Source organism: Dasypus novemcinctus, chromosome 14, assembly GCF_030445035.2.
Source record: "Dasypus novemcinctus isolate mDasNov1 chromosome 14, mDasNov1.1.hap2, whole genome shotgun sequence".
Lineage (NCBI taxonomy): Eukaryota > Metazoa > Chordata > Mammalia > Cingulata > Dasypodidae > Dasypus > Dasypus novemcinctus.
Genome location: NC_080686.1, coordinates 2,825,590 through 2,832,204, shown reverse-complemented (window position 1 = coordinate 2,832,204; position 6,615 = coordinate 2,825,590). Strand labels below are relative to the sequence as shown.

Here is a 6,615-nt window from a genome sequence, read left to right as displayed (position 1 = left end):
AGTAGTGGAAGCTGTGAAGTCACTGGCCCCTGGTGGCAGTTTTGTTTGTCCTGGGGAAGGGTGAGCTAGGAAGGAGGTAGGCATGTGGCTTGGTGGAGGCAACAGCTCTGCCATCAAAGTGGCCACCACAGTCTAGGCTTGTGGAGGAGTCACCACCAGGGCTTCCCACCCCCACTTATCCAGGTAAAGTACTCAACTGTGTGGGAAACTGCGCAAATCCTAAAAGTCTGCTGCACAGTGGCAATGTCTCGGAAACCCACATCACCTCTACCTGGAGAGATGGCTGCTGGTCCTATAGCTGGTGTTATACACAGGTTAGAGTAGTCAACTTTTCCTACATATGAACCATTAATAACTTCAGTTTTTCTTGAGAAGACATGGGTGAAGTGTCAAAAAAGTTCAACATTTTCATCTGGCCCCAGTGAAAAAAATGTAATGTAAGCCAAAGAGCATATCAACTTGTACAGGGGAAAGTCTGGGGTTTAAAAAAAATCCATTAGAAGTGATTTTTTCTTGATAAAGCTAATGGTCTTTACCAGATGTCAAGCTTACTTTATTTTGTGAGCTAGTTTCCCAGTTTTTAATGCAATTTTTGAACATGAAATGGAAGAAAGCAAAATGAATCAGGTGGAAAGAAAAGATGTAGTCCCTCAGGATTTTAGGGAAATGATGAGATTCATTGTATACAGGGAAAGCATCAATCCTTGATAAAATGGCCAATAACTGACAGGACTAGGCCCCACCCCTAGCCTGACCTGAATAACAGCCACCGCTTGCAGAAGTTGCAAGTTTGTTATTAACCTGCCCCATTGTGGAGGTGCAACCAGCCATTTCCTCAGAAGAAGCTACATCCCATGACATAGAACAGGCCCCATCCAGAGTCTATGTGTCCAGATACAGTTCATGTCCTCACAAGAATAGACAAGAAGCCACACCACCACTGACCCCTCTGGCATCCCTAGAATTCACTAACCCTAGCCCACCACTCCACAGCCACCCCTAGAGGCCCTTGGGTCTTATACAAACCCTAACCCACTCCTACTGACGAAGCATGTACTCACCTATAGAGGTACAGTATAAATTCATGACTGCATCTGCTAGAGGCAGGCCGAAGTTTCTATCTGCAGATCCCTTCCAGTTAGATTTTCTCAACAAATCCTTGCCTGTAATCGCTGGTCTCCACATCCCAACTGTCTCACTCAGACATTTAACAAAAACTTGTTGGCAATTGCAGACAAATATGCCCTGGAACTGCCAAAGGTCATGTGTGAAGAAGTTTTGTGTAGTAACCTCACTGTAGAAAATTTTGCTGTTACCCATGTCTTTGTAGATTTGCCTAGCTTGGAGCAGGTAAAGGCAGAAGCCATATACTTTAATAATAGTTGCAGTGTACTTTCACAACTTGGGCGTAAGGATGGGAAAAAATGGAACACCATTCAAGCAGCAGAATAATAGAAATATCAGGGTGGAAGTCCATGATTCAATCTCACCCTCAAGTAGTAGCTGAAGCCTGCTGAGCACTAGCATCTGCAGAGTCCACAGTTTGGCATTCTACCCAAACAACTAAGACAGTCCTAAAACTTCCATGAACTGTAAAACAATGGAATTGAGGATTTGACATTTTCACAAATCAATTTTATTGATACATATTAATGAAGCATACAATTCATCCAAAGTGTACAATCATTAGTATTTGGTATAATCACATATATGTGCATACATCACTTCAGTCATTATTAGAGCATTTTTCTTATTTCAATAATAATAGTAAACAAAAGCCAGACAAACAAGAAAATTCCTCACCTCTTAATCTCTGTATGCTCCCCCTACTGTACATAACTTTTTTCTGGCTATTTAATCAAACATGTATAATTAATGGCTTTTAGTAAAATCAAAATGTTGTACATTTATTATTTCAAAAATTTTAGAAAAAATTCATTACCTCAAAAAGAAAGGCTCCACACCCCTTGGCATTCCTTCCTCATATTTACATAACCATTAATCTCATTTCATCTTTATAAATTGATTTATATTACATTTCATATAAATGGAATCATACAATATGTAGTACTCTGTGTCTGGTCTCCTTAATTAGAAAACCGTAAAGGTTGGAGAAGATGTGGAGAGATAGTAACGATTACTCACTGTTGGTAGGAATGTAGAATGGTACAGACACTGTGGAGGACCATTTAGTGGTCCCTAAGAAAGTTGAATATAGATTTTCCATGGGATCCAGCAATGCCATTGCTTGGTATATACACAGAAGAACCAAGAGCAGTGATGTGAATAGATACCTGCACACTGATGTCCATAGCAGTGTTATTCAAAGCAGCCAAAAGTTGTAAACCTAGGTGTCCATCAACTGATGAATGGATAAACAAATAGTGGAGTATACACATGATGGAATATTATGCAGTGGTAAGAAGAAATGAAGTCATGTAACATATGAAAACGTGGATGAACCTGGAGGACATTATATTGAGTGAAGCAAGCCAGTCAAACAAGGACTAATATGGTATTATTGCCCTAATATGAACTAAATATATTATGTGAAATATAAATACATTATGTGAAATATGAATATGGATAGAATTGCATATATAAGATAATTTGTCTTTGAAGTTGAACAAATGTAAACACTATATACTGTTAATATCAGAGGAATTGACTTTACTTCTCAAGGTCCAGTAGGATTCTAATACACAAACCATGAGCAAAAATATTTTTTGTTATAAATTCCTCAGAATGGAAGATGAAAAAACATATTGCTTGCTTTTCAGTTGGATAATTTCTGCTTAATTCTTCAACTTTAAATTAGACTAATTAGATTCTTAATTCATTTCAAGGCCTTAAATAATCTTCTATAACTTTTCTTGTTTAAATACTTTAATATTTTATTGCGCTTACAATAAAAAATACGAATACATTAGCGCCTGCTTACCTTCAAGGTAAGTAATAGTACCAAGGGCCTTTAAGAGGAATGTAGTAAAGGCTCCTTAGTGCCTCTTTGATTTATTACTTTCTTTTTTTTGTGGAAATTTCTGGCCTGCCAGCAGGTGGCGCACTTTGGCAGGCCTCACAGTTCAGTCCCCTGGTGATGCAAGAAGGAACACCGAGTAACTCCACAGTGGGTGGTGTAGAAGCAATGTTCACAGGGCTGACCATGCCTCACAAAAAACTGTTGAGAAGTTGTTCTTCTCCCTTGGCTGGTCATACCATTCTTCCCATTGCCTCCTCAGCAACCAGCCCAGGGCAGTAGAGAGGGTATTTCAGATGGCAAATTATCTTTAGTTTCCTGTTCACTGTCAGTCAAAACAATTTTGTGGTCCTACCTATCCTGGAAGTGTGTGACCGGCCCCCCCCACCATTGCAGCAGACCAATTTAGCTTGCCAAAATCTGAACTGGCTGTAGATTTTGTCCCATCTTATTTCCTCTCAGTCCACAGCCACTGCAGTCCAGAGCCACTGCAGTCTGCAGAATGCTATTTGCTCAGAGATGGGGTGATGGGCATCAGGTGCTGCTGCTGCAGCTTTACTGACGGGATTTTTTCCGCCAGCTGAGACTCCTTTCCTTACCCCTATCTCCTCTGGGTGCTCGCTCACCTGCCACTGGTCTCCTGTCCCCTAAGCAACCCTCCAGACAGTCTCCACTGTTCATCCAGGTATTTTTCTTGGGAAAGAAGTGATCTCTCTGCCTTTCTAATCCTCTATATTCTCAGAAGTCTCTGGCCTAAATTTTCTTGCATCACTCTTTTTACCTCAGAACATGTAAAATTCTTATAATTTTCCAACATAGCACAATAGAAAAACATACAAAAGGCCTTCGATGTATGCTGAATGCCTGAAGATATCCCACAGGATTATAAAAATAACCTAATAATTCTTTATTTTAAAGTTCAAACAGAAAATGTAAACCAACTTGCAAAGAGAAGGCCAATATTCAACTATAAATATGGAGAACAAATTTGGGAAATAAAAAGAAAATCTGAACAGTATTTTGTCTAAGAAACTATGGCAAATGGTCTATGTTAAACAGGCTTGCATATTTCCCAGTAGTATCTCCTGGTTTAACCCTGGAACTTATAACTACCATAGATATTTTTAACAGTAAATATAAATATGTATATATGTATGTATTTTTAGGGCTAACCTGGCTTTCTTTTTTTAAAAAAATCAATTTATTGATACATATTAATAAACATGACAATTCAAACAAAGTGCACAAACAATGGTATTTGGTATAATCACATAGTTGTACATTCATCACTTCAATCATTATTAGAGCATTTTCATTTCAATAATAATAAAAAACAAACAAAATTCTTCACCTCTCAATCTCTCTATATTTCCCCTACTGTACATAGTTGCTATCTCTCGCTATTCTTGAACAATTATTTATTAAGCCGTTTTATTGAGATATATTCACATACCATATGATCTATCTAAAGTTTATAATAATCAATGGCTTTGTATAATCACTATGTTGTATATTCATCACCATAAAAATGTTAGAACTATTTCATTACTCTAAAAAGCAAAACTCGGGAAGCGGACTTGGTATTAAAATCTATTAGTATATTATGACCCTACTTATAAATAAAATGCATCCATATGTAGGCCCTATGCTTTTTTTGCTCTTCCCTTACTTCTAAGGTTTTTACAGTAACCATATTTCCCTTTGAATTATTTTTAAAACAAATTATTTAAATAAAAAATATACAAAAGAAATTTAAGAAAAAAATTCGTTTTTTGGGAGTGGAAAGAAGAGAATAAATAGTGATGAGATCTTATACCTTATACTAACAAAGTACAAGTCACAGGATGGAGAGTGGTAAAAGTCTCTCCAAAACTTGGTATTTTGATTTTTTAAAAAAAATTCTGTAATTAAAAAAAAAACTTATTGTGAATGAAAGTCAATATATCTATCATTATATTATATAAGGAAATAATTTAAAAATGAAACAAAAAACTACTTGGTTTCAGTTTTTAGGTAGAATGTCAATTTCACCATCATCACAAACTAGGCAGGCAAAAACAAAAATAATTCTGATTTCTCTCATACTTCCTCTTTCTCTCTTTAAATACATACCTAAACACACAATCTGCCTTTCCAATGGTTTACTAATTCATTCTTGCATTATTCATAGGTTTCTGCAAATATTTACTTTTAATTATAAAACTTAAAACAAATTCCCTTCATTTATATAATGCCAACATTTTATGAAGTAAAACATTGCACAGTATCTTCAATGAGTAATTTCCCAATTCAATTAGGAAGACATTTTAACAATCTCACAACTATCACACACAGTGGATAAACAAATACAAATTTACCTTGAATGTACTAGGGAGGTGTCTTTACAAACTGCAGGTGGTATTTCAAAGTAAATTTAACCATATTTAGAGGAAATACATCATAAAATTACATGTTCCCAAGCAAAAGAAAAATGGCTACCATAGGCAAAAGGATAAAAGCCGTTGGCTTCCAGAAATGAAGACATTATATAAAGCCATGGCAACTAAGAAAATTAAATTTGACTTAACTAAAAATCTTTAATTTAAAATGAATAAGAACTTTACTGACAATCATGTTACTACTGAAAATGACCATAAAAAGCTGATGGACTAATGGCAACAAGAGAAAAAAGAAAGGAAACAAATCTGTTTAGCTATGTTGTGAACTGTTTCAGAATATGTCACAACCATTTACAGGGTTAAGAAATTAAACATACAGCATTGCTATTGTACTTTTTACATTTGAATTTAAAAAATGAAAGCCACCTGGTAAATGAATCTGTTTTTTCATCAGCAATTATTTTTTTTCTTTCTACCATTTTATTTATTTTTTAAAGATACATAGATCACACAAATATTACATTAAAGAATATAAAAGGTTCCCATATACCCTACTCCCCACACCCCCAGCTCCTCCCACATCAACAACTTCTTTCATTAGTGAGGTACATTCATTGCATTTGATGAATACATTTTGGAGCACTGCTACACAGCATGGATTATAGTAATCCAAGGAAAAATATTTGGGGAGAGACTGGTGAATTATAGTAAATACTGGTAAATTTCACCCTCTGTGCAGCACGTACCAGTTCCCATTACCCAGCCTCACTGCTGGCAGCAATGGAGATTGAGCTTAGATCCCTGCTGCAGCTTTTGGTGCTAGGGAAGGAAATAAAGACCTAGTCCTCCAACTTGCAGGTGTGAGTGCTCTGATTGCCAATCACTGCTTTTGAGTAGCTTCTTCAGATCTCTGGAGTCTGGATCTCAGGCAAAAGTCATGGAGTAATGCTATGACAGTGTTCTTCTACAAAAATACAGAGAATAGTTAAAGGGTTGTTATAACTGGGTGAGAATGCACATTCAAAGCCATAAGAGAAGCTCCTGGCACCCTTGCTGCACCAACCCCTCCCCAGCACTGTGGTGCTAGCCTGTGTTTGATGGGTCACCTGGGGGTGGTGAAAGTCTGTTTCACAGGGAATACAGGAAGAAGTAGAAGTCTTGTAAACTGTGAACAGAATTCTTAGGGCTGCAAGCAAGCACAAGACGAGGATAAGGAGCAGTCTCCAGGCTCCACTCAGCTCAGGTAAGAGGACCACACTT

The 6,615-nt window shown here is 36.9% G+C and overlaps 1 pseudogene; it reads left to right on the top strand.

Annotated features, from left to right (window-relative positions):
- The first annotated feature begins 243 nt into the window (after positions 1-243).
- On the top strand, positions 244-1,578 carry LOC131273374 (speckle-type POZ protein-like; annotated as a pseudogene).
- Positions 1,579-6,615: the final 5,037 nt, after the last annotated feature.